At 40.8% G+C, this 16,216-nt stretch overlaps 1 protein-coding gene across 2 annotated transcripts in view; it reads right to left on the bottom strand.

Annotated features, from left to right (window-relative positions):
- zmiz1a (zinc finger, MIZ-type containing 1a) overlaps nucleotides 1–16,216 on the bottom strand; it is a 141,769-nt gene that overhangs the window by 90,160 nt on the left and 35,393 nt on the right. For both annotated transcript variants that reach the window (XM_086093289.1, XM_086093291.1), the window contains exon 2: nucleotides 10,534–10,623. The gene's annotated coding sequence lies outside the window, so the exon portion shown is untranslated. The remainder of the gene's footprint in view (nucleotides 1–10,533; nucleotides 10,624–16,216) is intronic.

Raw genomic sequence — 16,216 nt, forward strand, 5'->3', positions numbered from 1 at the left:
GACAAAGGTGGTTTTGGGCCTGTAGCTTGTGCCACTGAGTAAATTATTCATCTTGTCTAGATATTAGGGATATAACTTTGGGGTAATAGCTAGAGAATGGTAAGTTTTTTGTTCTGTAAAGGCATTTCTGGATGAGTTTATGGGGGACAAACCCGACCTCAACCCCATCAAACCATGTAAAATCTAGTCTTTCCAGTACATTAGATGCTACAAGTTATGTAGTATTTACTAACTACCAAAACTAGACCGTTAACACTAATGACACAGTTATAGCTACAAAAGTACACTTAAGGGGGAAAAAACAATTGTAGGTATTATGTGTGGAGGCCACATTTCTCAATACTTTTGTCCAATATAAGTGCAGAATGTGCCGTGCGATACCGCAGGGCTAGCTAATAGCATGTGTGTTTCTTGTTAGCGTTTTTAGCTATACAGTACCGGTATATACCATGTTCCATGTTTTAAGCACCAGGGTTATAATAGCTTTGGATTTTTTATTATTGTTAGCTTTTATTTTGTAGGAATGAAAAAAAAAGTTTTTGTTGGTTTGTTATGATTGTTTATTGTTATTTTTTGTAAAGCACTTTGTTACAGCCACAGCTATACTATATAAATAAAGATTAGTTAAGTTGAGTGGGGTTTTGAGTTTTGCTTTTTAAATACAGTTAGTTTTAATTACTTTTTAGAGCACGTTTGTTAGTTTTTATTAGTTTTGGTGCTAGTAAAAAAAAAAAAAATATATATATATATATATATATATATATATATATATATATATATATATATATATTTAAATATAGTTTATTTGTCGAGTGCAAGAAAAAGAAAAAAAGGGTCACTAAGTATTCTGTAGTAAAGTAAAATAAAAAAATAAAAAAATATGCCGGCCGTGGCCACAGGGTGTAGAGACGGTCGTTCAGTAACCAGAAGGTCGGCTGTTCAATCCCCGCTCTCCCCAAGTCATGTGTCGTTGTGTCCTTGGGCAAAACACTTCACACACATTGCCTCCAGTGCTGATCACACTGGTGTATGGAAGGTGCGAATGTTTGGTGGTGGTGGTAGGAGGGGCCGTAGGCGCACAGGGCAGCTGTGACTACTGAAGTAGCTTACCGGCACCACAGTGTGAATGTGTGAGTGCATGAATAATGTATCCATTCCATTGCAAAGCGTCTTTGAATATCTAGAAAAGCGCTATATAAATCTGATGCATTATTATAAACAATTAACAAACACTTCTTTGACCTTCCTTCCTCTGTAGTTATGGATGTACAGCAATACTGAAATAAATACATTTACGATGAACTCCGAAATTGCGTGTATGATATTAATTGACAAAGGACATTTTTGCAACAATTATAGTTGGTTTTAGTTAGTTTTATAAATGTAAGATGTAGTCTGGTAGGTTTCATTTTTTAAAAGGCATTTTGGCTTTTATTTTATTTCATTAACAAAAATATTTTTTCCCATTTTAGTTTTAGTTCAATATGTTCAAACATACTTGCAGGAGTGGGGAAAAATAAAGTATTTTTTTGGCCCACATTATACAAATATGTTAAAAAATTAAGTAAAAAACATTGTTTATTCATAACTTTTATGATTTATTATTATATCAGCAGTGCATGATTTAGGCTTGGCATTTTTTCCCATAATGCAACAAGGTATAGATTTGCACAATACCCAGTGGCATTGTAGCATTTAGCCTACAAGTACGTTTCAACTGTATTTGGAAGTATGTGTCTTCTCACCAATCAAAAATGTTTACTGAACACTGGAAATACGACGCTTCCGTAATTTGATAGCTTTTGTCTACATAATAACCTTGTTATGGCGACTTTTTTTTATTTGAAGATACAAGGACAGGTAAGGACAACAATTTTATTTGAGTGGAGACAGCAAGAAAATGCAGCATTCAGAGCTAAGGCACAGCAACAGGTGACCTGTGCCTGACCAGGTACTAGAAAGTAGCTTTTGCAAGTACAATATAATGGAGAGTAGAGCAGAGTCAAGCACGGTTGTTACAGTGTAGTAGATTATATAGAATGGAGCCAAATCTACATTGACGCTATTGTGCTTGTGTGTGTTTGGCTGGCGGCCAGCGAGTAGTGTGTATGCCGAAGTATGAATCATGACAAATTGGGACGGAGGCCAACTGTTGAGCATGCAGCCATCCCCCCCACTTGACCAGCGTTGGCCTTACGCAGGCTTAGCTCCTCGCTGCTTTCTTTTGGCCGCTCTTTTGTTGCCACTTTCTTTCTTCTCACGCAAGAATCTGCTCTCTCGCTCACTCTCTCTGTCTGCTTAGCGCTCGCTCCATCTCGGCAGCCACAGCCGTTCTCAATTAGGAGGGTCAGGGAGAATAACTAGGGCTCCGGTATCTGAAGCTTGGAAGATCAGCGGCGGAAAGGAAACCGCTGCTGCGAGGCACTGGGCCGCAGAGTAGTGTGTGTGCGCGTGTGTGCGGGAGCGTGTGTTTGCAGTGGAGAGCGAGTGCGCGCTGCATAAATCTGCTCTGCGTCAACAGGTTGTCAGTGAACTCTGACCTCTATATTTAAAGAGACTTGAACACGGCAAAACTGCTAACATTGTGACTGGCGCGATTCGCCACCAGAATGCAAAGGTTCATTGCGTCTCCATTTAAAAGATAACCGTAACAGCTATTGGCCCTCGCCAACCCTATTACAATTTGGACTAGAGATAGACCGATATGTTTTTTTCAGGGCCGATACTGATGCCGATTCTCAGTAGTCAAGGGGGCCGATAACCGAGATTTGGAGCCGATATTCATTTTCCGTAAAAAGGGGGCAAAAAATATTTGCAGTCAAAATTCGTTCAAATACAAATGCCAATCTTGGCTTTTTTTTATTAAACAATTGTTGTAAATGTAGATTTTTTTTAATCTTAGACAATAGATTTCATTTTAAATTTCTAACAAAATGTTCCGGGAGCTCCTAAGGTTATCAGTACGTCTTAAAAAGTTACAAGGAAGCTCTCTATAGTTTTTTAATATTTTCTCCCAAAATGTAAAAATACTAAAATCTTAAAACTTTACAATTTCTTTGTTTTAATGTCGAACAAAAACAAAAAGTTTAGATGGTTCCCAGGGTCAGCATCATCGTTTATAAAGTTAACTGAAAATTTAAATGACTACATGATTACCTGAGATTAAAATGGTTTTACATTTACCTTTTATCGGCTGTCAGATTTTTTTTTTTAATCTAAATCGCTCAGGCCGATTATCGGTCTATCCCTAATTTGGACCATTGATTTACGATCTGCAAAATGCCTTTACTTGTGCCTCCAATCACATGAAACAGGCAACGATAGCCGGCGTCACTCGTTAAATCGGCTCATCGAAAACAATTTGCCGCTCTCTGGAGTGGCGGGCGTCTTAGCGAGGCTCACATCTGTTTGTGGAGTAGCGCGGAGGGTCTTGAATAGCGAGCTCTCCTAATTCACTGCCAGAAAGAGCAATCAAGCTCGGCTTCCGTCAGGCCATTGTGACGCCGGCGCTGGCTGCGCACGTGCTTGATAATCTATGCAAATAGGCCACAGATGGACAAGGATGCATCTAATAGAAGAGCATATGGGCTGCACTTTTAGAAACAATAATTCCTACATCTTTCCGCGTGCTCTCGTGTCTGTCGGCGTTATAAGCGACTACGCTTGTGGAATGATTCAAACGAGGCTGCTATCGCTATCGAGGCCTTCTTTGTTTACCGCCTTGAATGGCACAACGGAAAACGGAGCAATCACCAACGCCGTTTCTCAGCCGACTGCTACAACTACACTCCCCCCCTCCCTAGCTTTCTCACTGCCGCTCTGTGAATCCCCAGCCGCGGCATTGGAGGAACATCCCAAGCATTATGAGAAGCCATTAATGAGTGTGTGGCGTGGTGTGTTGCGATGCACAGCAGCGTATTGCAGCCATTCATCAGGGCCGCCAGACACTTGACAGGCGGGCGGCCAACAGGTTGTGTAATCGTATAACACAACCATGTCAGGCCTGCCGCCACTCTGTGTCCCATTCAGGCCTCTAATGTTGTTTTCCTGCGAGTAATTGATGACGCCAGACAAGAGTGCGGTGATGGATGACATCACAGATCCGCCGCCGCCTTGCAATAATGCCGGTGTGAGATTGTGATTACAGTGGTTGAACGCCATTCGGTTGATTGCAGATTTTGTCGCATTTGCAAACATTTTTTTCCATAGGAAATAATGGACGGAGAATTAATCTGCTTTCCCACAAGGATCGCGGTGTTAAATGCGCGGTCTTTGACAAACCAAACGTTTATTTTGAGGGAGTTTTTTCTTTCCAACAACTTGGATTTCCTCTGCCTGACGGAGACCTGGACTGTCGCTGGTGAGTCGACCGCTATGATTGAATTACTACCGCCTGGCTGTGCTTATTGGACGCTCCGAGGGCACCGTGACGAGGTGCAGGAACGGCGACTATTTAAAAAAATAAGAATTGTTTTAAAATGTAAACGATGTATTCCAACTCGATTCGACTTCACGACAGCAATTTATACACTGATCAGACGGCCCATTGGTGTATCTAGGCCTTAAGTCAGCATTGAAGGTTTTTTAAAAAATGCCTTTCAATTAGCGTCAATTATATGCGTGTTTTTGCTATTCATGGGACGGTCCGGTCCCTATCCCCCGCAAAACGGTGGCGCACGACTGTAGAGTAAACAAAAACTTTTTTTTTAAATAGCTATACAGTATTGATCCATCTTCTGATCAAATCTGATCTTCCAATCAGTTATCACTTTTTTTCTTCAAATTCATTGATCACTGATCGGACAAAAAATCCTGAACATAATCTTTAGTCATCTGCCTATTTCTCAAAATGGGACTAATTTTCATAATAGCCACCCTCGTCCAAGAGTTTCTCATAGATCGCAACGATCTAGAGCCACTTTCAAGCGGTGGCCTTACTACACTGTCATGTCAAAGCTCAGATGCAATTAGTTTTGATTGGTACACAGATTATTTTAAATTCTGATAACAGGCACGTTTGTATAATGTATACAGTGCTGCCTCCAAAAGTTATAATACTGGAGTCTTTCAGGGCACTCACTCAGCGGTGAAATCAAGGATGCTGTCGCTCTAACACTCGCTCTAAATACAAACTACAAGATTTCTCATTTATAACAAATTTCTATCCAGCTGAATACTACATGCTACCATTTATCTTAGTTTGATTTAAAATAAAATGTTATCTCAAGATACTTTTATGTGTTTTTGATTATCACAGATGTTTATTTCCAACATTCTGCTCTTGCGGCTGCTTTTGTCCCCTTTCATTTGGGTGCCTTGTGTAAGGATCTCGTCATAAATAAATAACATTGGCATCCAAAAGTGTGCTGAGTGGAACGAGACAAATCCACAACACCCTCTTGACTTGAAGGCGACACAAAAAAAAGTGCACGCGCGCACTGAAAATACCTCCTGACGCCGAGGAATGTTCCAACTCTCGTGCAGCATGAGCGGGGGTAAAAGGTGTCCCTGAGGCAAGAGTTAGACATTGTTCTCCACAGCAAATATCCTCACACAACCTGCTCCACTCTGTCTGTCTCTTAAGCTGAAGAAGAGAATACAATGTTCCCTCTCATCCTCCCACTCGCACCGTTTTCTACCTCTGTGAGGCGGCCAGCTTGTGTTTGTGAGAAACGCGCTGCGAGACGACGATAACCACAATGACTATCACAGCGAGGATAAAAATACACCTCCTAGCATCCAAGTCATCTTAGCTGTAGAGCCCTGAGGCAGATTTCCTTGAATTTTGCCTAATTCTATCATTGATACAGATATGTGGATGGCCATTCGCTTACCTGGGGAAAATAAAGCATGAGGAGAAACTGATGCAAGCGGATGCAGGCTGCGCCGACTCTCAAAAGGCTTTAATATCCTTTTCTTTCATGGTAAACAAAGAAAGCACTGGAAAAGCCCAATACACTAAAAATGATGAAACTGCAGTCTTAGATACACTATAGCTACCTCCCAAAAAACACTTTTTAATATTTTATTCAAAACTGGATAATATTAGGTAAATTTGGCACACCAAAAAGAAGAGTGTTCTCAACCCTGCCAAATTTAAATAGTAAAAAAGGTCACCAAGCATATAACGGGAGGTTCCACTGAATATGTGAAACCATGCTCCACTGGAAAATGAACGCTACATCATCTAACATCTTTCTTATGACTGCACATCCCTACATATTGATAAATATATCAGCTTTAAGCTTGAATATATCCCATCGGGTCATTGCAGGGCTTTCCAAGCCGCAACAAGAGGCGCAAGCCACCAGCTCACCTACCTTAGCACACCTAGTAGTAACAAAGTCTTACCAAGACATTTTGGACAACTGTACGGTTCTAACTTTGTAGTACACTAAAAGGCCCTTTCGTGAATCTTATCAAACGCCTTAAGGATAAACTAGAACGGATTTGGTGCCCTTCCACGAACGCAATTATAGGTCAGTGGAAGATTTTATAGTTTAAAAGGGAAGAATAGCTCAATATTTTGTAGGGGTGTTAAAAAAAAAAACACTTTTTTTTTAACATCAATTTTTGATGGAAATATTCAACAAAGCGTCTTACTTAGGGTTAGGGTTCACCCTTTAAGCATGGAAGGATGTTATATTAATGGAATATTTTATTTCAATGCTGTTCAAACATGAAACGGACTGCAACCTGTTTGTTGAATACAGTGGCTCACAGTTAAAAGCCTGAAGTCTCAAGTAAATAAATACATTACAGTGTACATGTACAAGTTTGCTGAATAGTATTTTATACATTTGAGTAATAAAAAATAAATAAAAATCGCAATAATTTGTATTGAGATTTTTGTGATTATTGTGATTTATATCGGGATTAATCGTATCGAAACGAATCGTGACCTATGAATCGTGATACGGATCGGGTCACCAGGCACTAGGCAATTCACACCCCTAATATTTTTGTATGAATGGCCTAAAATGATGAAACCACAGGCTTACATACACAAAAAGCAAGAGAATAGCTTTTGAATATTTCATTGAAGATAAATCTTATTATAAATCTATCTAATGCTAGATAGAGCTAGCTAGCTAGATCTACCTATCTAGAGCTAGCTAGCTAGATCTACCTGTCTAGAGCTAGCTAGCTAGATCTACCTGTCTAGAGCTAGCTAGCTAGATCTACCTATCTAGAGCTAGCTAGCTAGCTAGCTAGATCGATCTGCCTATCAAATTAGGGTGCCCAAACCAGACCATTTTCTTACATCCTGTTTGGGCGTCCGGGGGATTTCTAAATTCATGGCATTGTGTGACTAATAGGAGGTAGTACACTGTGTAACCTGCGACTGGTACCACAATTTCAAAGCCAGGGCAACTGTCCTCTTTTTTTTTGGGGGGGGGGGGGGGTATGGTCACACTAACCTACCTACCTACCTACCTATCTATCTATCTATCTCGAGCTAGAGCTATCTATCTTGAGCTAGATCTATCTATGCAGAGCTAGATCTATCTATCCATCCATCAATTTTTCTAAAAGCTAAATCTATCTATCTATCTATCCATCTATCTTTCTAGAGCTAAATCTATCTACCTATCCATCTCTCTATCTAGAGATAGATCTATCCATCTATCCATCTATTTATCTATCGTAAGAATAACTGCCAAGAGTTGTGTCATGGATGGTGTTCAATTTATTATCAATGACGTCATGTTTGGCTTCTTTTCAATTGTTTCGAGATGTGATTAATCAACAATCATTTCCACACAAATTATGACCTAATTGATTATTATGACCACTCCACAGTAAGAATCTTGTAATCCTTGCCACAATGTCACAATAACATCATCCTACCTGTGCTTAAGTGATTGACAAATGCAGCAGAAAGTCACCTTTTGGATCTCTCTACAGCATCTGCTACCCAACAGCACCTTCACAAGGTTGCGTCCTTGTCCGAGAGCCCCGCATGTTAAATCGCCGCCTGTGTTAAAACGTCCAGGTTGATTTATTTCCGAAAAAAGCGGTGCATCCTACCGTAGCGCGACGCACAAACACGTCGGCTCTCCTCGGCGGCCTCACAACGGTCGCAGTGTTCGAGTGTCAACACTCAACAGTGGGTGCTAACATTAAAAACACATCCAATTAAAGCTAGAGGGGAGGAGGTACTGTACAAACGGCAACAGTCTGTAACATGTTTGCAGCCATCCTAATCCTACCGTGCTCCACATTACTCATCCCGGGCTGGCTGTCTGGACGGATTCCGCTTCATTTGCACACTAGCTTGTGTTATGACGAGGAAGGGGGACGAAAAATGTTGTGAATATAGAGCGACAGCAGCAAAAAAGTTCTCTTCCCGCACTTTCATGAGCGTGTCACATTCTGTCGGCTGAGTCTCTCTCTTCGTTGCACCAGGCTTACAACTCACATTGTGTGCGTGTGTGTGTTAAACCAGTCGCTTTCTATGCTCTGACGTCCGTGTGCTAATCGCTTTGGCTGATCCCTGCTAGTCGCGCATGTGTGGAGGTACTATGTGTGCGTCTGCCTGTATGCGCAAAGGCATGAACACAAGTGTGCGCGTGCGTGTGCGTGAGGCAGATGTTTCCCGTGTGGTGGTATTGCTCACCACACACTCACACACACAGGCAGATTAACCGGCTGGTTTACTTATTTGCTGCCTGGCTCCCACCTACGCCTCGCACCTCAATCCTCATCCTTAATCCCGAGTAGCAAACTCGTCTGCAGGTGAGGAAAAAGCAGTATGGCACCATGCGACGGATAACTTTCAAGAAGCTCCGGTCCAGGCCGGTAAGCACAATCGAGACAATTGAGGACAAACTAGAAATAAGAAAGAGGCAAAAAAAAAGTGCTCGAGCATTAGCACGCTAACAGTGTTGAGGTGTCATAAAATTACTATAAATTGAATGTTCTTTACTAGTTATTCATGATAGTGGCAACCTTGAACAACAGAATTGAGACAATGACTAGAAATAATCGTGACATGCACACAAAATGTACGTGTCACAAATGAAGTGATTGCTCATTTCGTTAGCTACCCATTATAACCACGACCTTGCAAATACCAATACAAACACAAGGACCATCAAAACATCCTCTTAAATATTTTTTAAACATTTTTTTAGCGCATTCTCAATAGCAGATTCCTTTGCTTATCTTCTCCCCTTTAACTGAAGTAAAAGGTGAACAATCCGCATATGTCTACTGCAGGTTCTTTGATGAGTTTGCCCGATTAGAAATTTTAATTTGGCACAGTCTGTACTCTGCCTTCAAACTGGTGTTAACTTAAAAACGTCTCAAAATTTTACTTTATTTTATTTATTTATTTTACACGAAACATCTGTGTGTAGTCCCTCACTATATAGCAATGCTATATCACGCTGTCTTGTTCATTGCTTCAATATGTGTCCTCGTTGTGCTATATGCTAGTTTTTACATAATTTTTTTAATCAGTTTTATTAATTGACAACTACAGTTGATTTTTGTGAAAAACTGTAATTTGAATTTGTCTTCACGGGCCAGATTGGACCCCCAAATGAGCCGGTTCTGGCCCAGGGGGCCGTATGTTTGACAACCCACACCGTCAAAAAAGTCTACGACATGCGCGCATAATGTGTATGTGCAATGTACATATCATCCGACTAATGCAATAACTCCTTGAAGGTTATTTATGATATCTGCCACTTGCCATAATATAAATTTGCAGAAATAATCCACAATCCAATTTAACATAAATACAGGCAAATGAAACAATGACTAGAAGCAATCCACAGATTCAAAAAACACATGCAGGCAAGCACAATGTACAGTATGTATCATATGATTGATGCAGTTTCTCCTCTCTGATGTTCGCATAGAAATAAACACAGCAAGTATAAATCATACATAAATTCAGAAAAGTTTTGTAGTCGTGCAGTTTTGTATAATAAACGTGGGGGGGACAAGTATTCAATTCAATTTTATTTTTGTAGCCCTTAAACAAAAAAAGTCTCAAAGGGCTTCAATAGTATGGACTGGAGTTTGAGTTCTCAGCCAGGGATGTAGTTACCTGATTTCAGCAATTAATACTATTCTCTATCAAACAGTTTTGATTTATCCACTCAAGAATGGCAAAAATGTGGCATTTTACAAGGAATACGAATCTGTGGCGCATTTCTCCTTGTGTGTACACTGTGCTGACACAGGCCACTGGCTTCTCGGCGGGACTGGCTGGCTGGCTTCTTTTTTTTTCTTCTTCTTTTTTTTGGCCAGAGCCAAACAGGATCCTGCACAGCTCCTCATAAACAGCAGCTGCTCAGTCCCTCCCCGGCTGGCAGCCCAGGAGGGTCCAATCAAAAGCAGCCACATTTCTCCCTCACTTTGCCTTTGCGTGCCAACTCTGCTCAGAGAGTTCGAGGGGGGAAGAAGAAGAAGGGGGAAAGAAAAAAAACTGCCAAGATGAAAGCAAGAGAGAGCGAAAGGGAGGGAGAGAAAAGTGTGCGCAATCCACGCCTGTATAAGAAAGCTTGTGTGAACTCTGACCTTGTCGGTGCTGCCGCTGCACCCTCCCTGCCCCGACCCCTCATGTATTCCTCGCGTGGTCCCTCACTGATTCCTCCTCAAGTGGCCGATCTGAAGGAGAAGAAAATGTCATTTAATGGAGACAAGAGGACACAAAAATGCTGTTAAAAAATGTATACGCGGGGAAGCCATGAGGGATTCGGCTATACGGCCCCGCATTTACTCTCTGCCTCGCAATGACATGGATGTACTGTACAGTATATATACTGTACATACTGTATATAGCAGTGAAGTCGCTCCCTCCCTCCCTGCACAGAGGAACAATGCCCTTCCTAAAGGTTATCTGCAGCTTTGGTCAACCTCATCCCAAGTCCATTACACACCAAATTCACAGCCTGAATACGGCACTTAGCCTCTCCTCGCTGCTCCTTTTACAGGCTGATACAGCATCTGTTTCAACATACATCATGCAAATGACTTAATTTAATCAACACACAAGCGTGAATATTAGCGCATATCATTAGGGGACAAGAGAGGGATATGGCAGAATCACCTTTTTTTGCTACTTTCCTTTTCATCAATGGTACGTTTTCATTTTGTAGCCGAATTTAAATGAATGATTTTGTTGCATTTACTGTAGAGCTATAAGGAGCACATTGAAATGAATGCAGATTACATACAAATGAGTGCTTCAAGAAAGGATTAGGGCAGGGGTGTCCAAACGATTTCCTTTGAGGGCTTGGGGGATATCAGTGTCGCCAATAGAGTTGCAGGCCATGTCGAAAGTTTTTTTTTTTTATATGCAGAGCGCCACTAGAAAATGGACGACGGGCCGCATATGGACACCACTGGATTAAAGTTCCAAGTGAAGGTCTGAAGGCAGGGTGAAGTTTTTAAAGAAGGGTTTTTAGACAGGGTTCAAGTTTCAAGACACTGTTGGTGTATCAAAGTAGAGTTTCAAAACAGGGTTAGGGTTTCAATTTAGGAAGTAAAAATGTTGCTTAAAGGCTGGGTTGGTGCTTCAAGTTAAACCCAGAGTTAAGGTTTTCGAAGTAGAATCTTATGATAGGTTTAGTATTTCAAATAAGGCTTTTAAAACAGGTCTTGGGTTTTAACTAGGCGTTTTAGACAGGGTTCTGTTTTTGAAGTATGGTTTCAAGATAGGTTCAGATTCAAATTAGGATCTGAAGATAGGATTCTTTAAAAAAAATTAAAAAAAAGGGGAAAAAAGTGACTTCTATACAGATTTAAGTTTGGGTTTCAAACCAGTGTTAAGAGTGTCATACCAAGTTTAGGGTTTCAAATTTTGATTTCAATCCAAAAGTTTTGGTTGCAAAAAAGTTTGGAGTCAAGGTTAAGTCAAGACAAGGTTGGGTTTCCAAATCAGGGTTTTAAGCCAGCAGTAAGTGTTTAAAAGTACAGTTCCAACTCAGAGTTGGGTTTTCAAAGTAGGGTTTCAAGAACGTTTTAGGGTTTCCCATTAGGATTTGAAGGCAGGGTTAAGTTTTTGAAGTAGGATTTTAACACAGGGTTGGGGTTTTCAAAACAGAGTTTGGGTATCAATCCAGAGTTGTTTGAAAACAGTGTTAGATTTGCATGTAGGGTTTTAAGATAGGTTTTTGTTTTAAAGTATTTCTTGGGAGGGTTACGCAATTAGGTTGGGGGATTTAATCCACAATTGGGGTTTTAAAGTAGGATTTTATGATAGAGTTGGTATTTCAAATGAGTGCTTTGAGACAGAATTGGGGTTTCAAATAAACCTGGGTTAATGTTTCAAACAAAACTTTGTGTTTCGAGATAGTGTTTTCAGGTTAAACTTTCAAACCGTGAACATCTTTACGTTTTCCTGTTCAGTCCATCTTGGCGAGGGAGGGGGGGCTTCAGTGTTTGGAGGAGGTTCGGTGTTTGGAGCTCATCCAAAAAGAAGAGGACAGAAAGTGGGGGAGGGAAACGGCACAAATACGCAGGGAGGCGAGCAGGTGTCACAGACAAATGTGATTTAGAGGGTCTGTGTTCCATACAGTGCTGACACGTAAGCCTATTAGGCTGATATTACCCGCCTATAACATGCACCGCTGGACCTCCTTAATAATGGGTGTGCTGGAGCAGGGATTATAATAGGCAGCCCCTGTTAAATTGGACAAACATGAAGTGCTGGAATGCATTCATTACATTCACTCGAGATGATTCCATTCAAGGTGCTAGCTATAGCGTAAAAGCTTCCAGGTTGGTTTGCTCCAAATGTCTGACTAAAACCAAAATCATACAGAAATAAAAGAGAAAATGACAAAAATAAATAGAAAATGACAACAACAGCCACCTGCCGAGTGATACAAACAAGAGACCCTCTTTCTCTCCCATTGTAGTTAGTTAGCGTGTCACGTTCCAACACGTGTTCAATGCGGCGTGCTTTTCAAAGTTTTCTGCCCCAAAGCCACAAACCAAAACAATTACTAGCTGTACTGAAACCCCACCAAGGATGTTGTGTTTGTTATTGGGGAGACACTTCAGGGAGCACGGGACAAAGAAGACACCATAAAACTGAAGAGTGCTTCCGGATAAAAGTGCTGATCTGGGAATGTTTTTTTCATTTTTATTAACACTTTTATATTTTCTTTGTTTTTTCAGTGGATAAAGCATGAATATTAATGTCAGGCCAGTGCAAGAGGTATTGTCTGAAGGCGCTGTTCAAAATAAGGATTATTTGGTCTTGCTGCTCTACTGAGTACCTTTCTAGTTGTAATTGGGTATGATGAGATGTCAAACACCATAATTCCCCAAATAGAGGGCTCAATTGTAATAGATGCCCTGTATCAATTATTCACATGGAACATCTTCCACTTCAACCAAATATTCGCTGTCGGACTTTGTAAGATAGCTGAGCCAATTTTAACTTCACTAGTGCTAACCCAAACAGCAGCACATATAAATGAAGGCACAATCTTTAAATGTATTAAAGTCTGGAGTCAAAATGGAGATTAGCGATTAAACGGTATGAAAATTTATATATTAGATATATTAGGTTATTGCCTACAATACAATCACGATACAGGGGGCACGATATGATACGTATCGCGATAAGTGTATCCTTAAAGGTGATACATATCACAATATTTTACCTTACTTAACATACATTTTTATGAAAACAGTCATATGCGTACCCAAATTATGTTTTTATAAGGCAGGATGGCAAAAATGTTTGCTTCCGGTATACCGCCAGCGGCGTGTGCGCAACAAAGAGCAGCTTTCAAAGACGCAGCGGGAAACTTTATGAATGAATGTGCAATATCGATTCTGACACCTCCGTATCAATACGTATATTGTAAAGATGCCTGCAACGATATATTCCCGTAGTGATTTTTTAGCACACCCCTAATATATATAAATAAATGTGTAAAAAAATAATATAAATACTCGAAAAGATTAGAAAAAATACAAAACTGTTATATGAATGCACAAATACAGTTTTTTTTAAAACTATTACAATACATTAAAAACGTAATTTTTAAAAAGAGAAAAATAAGAAAAAAATACCAACATTCGTAGTAGTAGTAGTAGTAGTAGTAGTAGTAGACTAAACATACACAATTGGGGTAAAATACAAAATATTGGATGAAAAATACAAACATACAAAATAAACACATGTAAAACACTAAACATAAAATACAAACATCCACCAAAAATACTAAACGATTAGAATACAGAAACATTAGTCAAAAACATACACCAACACCAGAAATGAGAAATCCAGGTCCAGAAAGTAAAAACCCTGCCACAGTTTGGCAACTGGCAGGTAAACGAGCTTGGGTGAGTAGAAGCACCTGTCGCTAAAGCCAAACTGTGGCAGGGTTTTTACTTTCTGGACTTCCCTATCTTTGACCAACACAAGAGGAAAAAATGCAAAAATATGAGACAAAAAACAAAAATATGAGCCGAAAATACATTCCAAAAATATTGCCAAAACTTGGCCTGCCTTGTTTCATAGCATCTTCACATAAGTCAGAACCAGACCGGACTACAAACAGTACTGAAGTACCAAATCTCTTAAACGACTGGTGCAGACACACTCGCACACCCATAATGTATACACTTCGTCGCTCTCGGAGGAGAAAGGCCTATAAAAGCCGACCTCATCTCCTTAAAGCGGGCGCGGCTGTCCCTTGGCGTCTTAACACAACTACTCATCAAGTGTTAAAGCAGGGTGGGGGAGAGAGGGGAAAAAATCAATGCCCCCCCAACATGGCCGACACCAGTCGATGATGTTAGGTGGAAGAGCCAGATACTGCAGCAAAAAGCCAAAGACGGAAGGCAAAAGTCCATCTTGGGCTGAGAGCGGTTGGTTAATATGTGTCATTGATTACCTCTATGCAAATAGAAGGCCTCGACAAAGCAGAGAGTGTGATTTAAAGCGCGCCGGGGTCGGAAATCGATTGGCTGTGCGAGCCCGAGGTGCCGTTTCCCTCTTGCCGGGATAAAACACTTGACTGGGAGCTGCAAGATTCTTATCAGGAGGAAATTAGTGGAGGAATTGCAGTTTACCAAAACAAACAGGTTTCTCCTCCTTCACGCTCCCTCTCTCTGATATCATTGTCATCTCTTATTTCCTCCCTTCCAGTTAAATGCCATTGGTGAGAAACTGCATTTCATTCAAACAGGTCATTTGTAATAGAAAACAAAAAACGGAGCAGGCCGTCGTTTGAAGGAGAGAAAATGAGGTCTATGGCTTTCCTCGCGAGCATGCCAGCGCCCGCACGCACACACTGACGCAAGTCCGACGCCAATCTCAGAGCCAGATCGCACCAAAACAATATTTGTCTTGTTGGCCTGCCGCCTGTGTTCCCGGCTTTAAAGAGAAAGGAAAACACGCAGCATGCAGGCGGCCCACACCGAGCGGTCTTGTCAGCGTGCGGGAAACGTCGGCAGGTAATTACGACAACGCCGCATTCCCTGCCGGCGATGCAGTGATTCAGTTTCTGAGCACTTGGCCTTCCTAAAATCTCCCCGAGGACCACATCTGATATGATTACAAAGAGTTGTTTGGCGAGCAGCGTAGTATCCTCCCTCCTCCAGTGCTTGCTCTTGCTCCCTTTACGACTGTCGGAACATTTTGGGAGAGAAAGACCGAACTTTGCCTTGCGATGACATCTGTTGCTTTCCGCTCACCTGCAATGCTATCATGGCGAACCCTCGCTTTTTGCAGGAGTTAGAGACCAAGCATTCATTTGTACATAATGGACGCCCCAGTCAAGAATGCACACAGTTTAAAGTTAACAATGTAAAGTTATTTTACATAAATACTAGGTATAGACGGATTATCGGCCGGGCCGAGTATTGGTGCCGATATTTGGCATTTTGACTAATATCGGCATCGGCCTTTTTATTTTTACGAATTTGAAGGCCGATACAGCTGTTATCTCACTGAATACTTGCGAAGGTAGTGAATTTGGGGTTTTCAGCAGGATTGGTAAGATGTTCAAATACATTTTGAACATGTTCAGACAAATTTTCACTGTCTGCGAAGATGTTTTGAAACCTTTTACGAACCCTGACAAAAACTCTAAATTAGCTACATTCGCATACATTTGTCGCACAGTGAGACAGGTAACTTTTCATTTCTGTATTTATTTAAATTTCCACTTTACTTTATAAAAGATGGCGCTGACACTGGGAATTCCCTACCCTTTTTATTTTTAAAAATTACAAC

This window comes from Leptonotus elevatus, chromosome 13 (assembly GCF_054856555.1).
Source record: "Leptonotus elevatus isolate MCC_2025b chromosome 13, RoL_Lele_1.0, whole genome shotgun sequence".
Classification (NCBI taxonomy): Eukaryota; Metazoa; Chordata; class Actinopteri; order Syngnathiformes; family Syngnathidae; genus Leptonotus; species Leptonotus elevatus.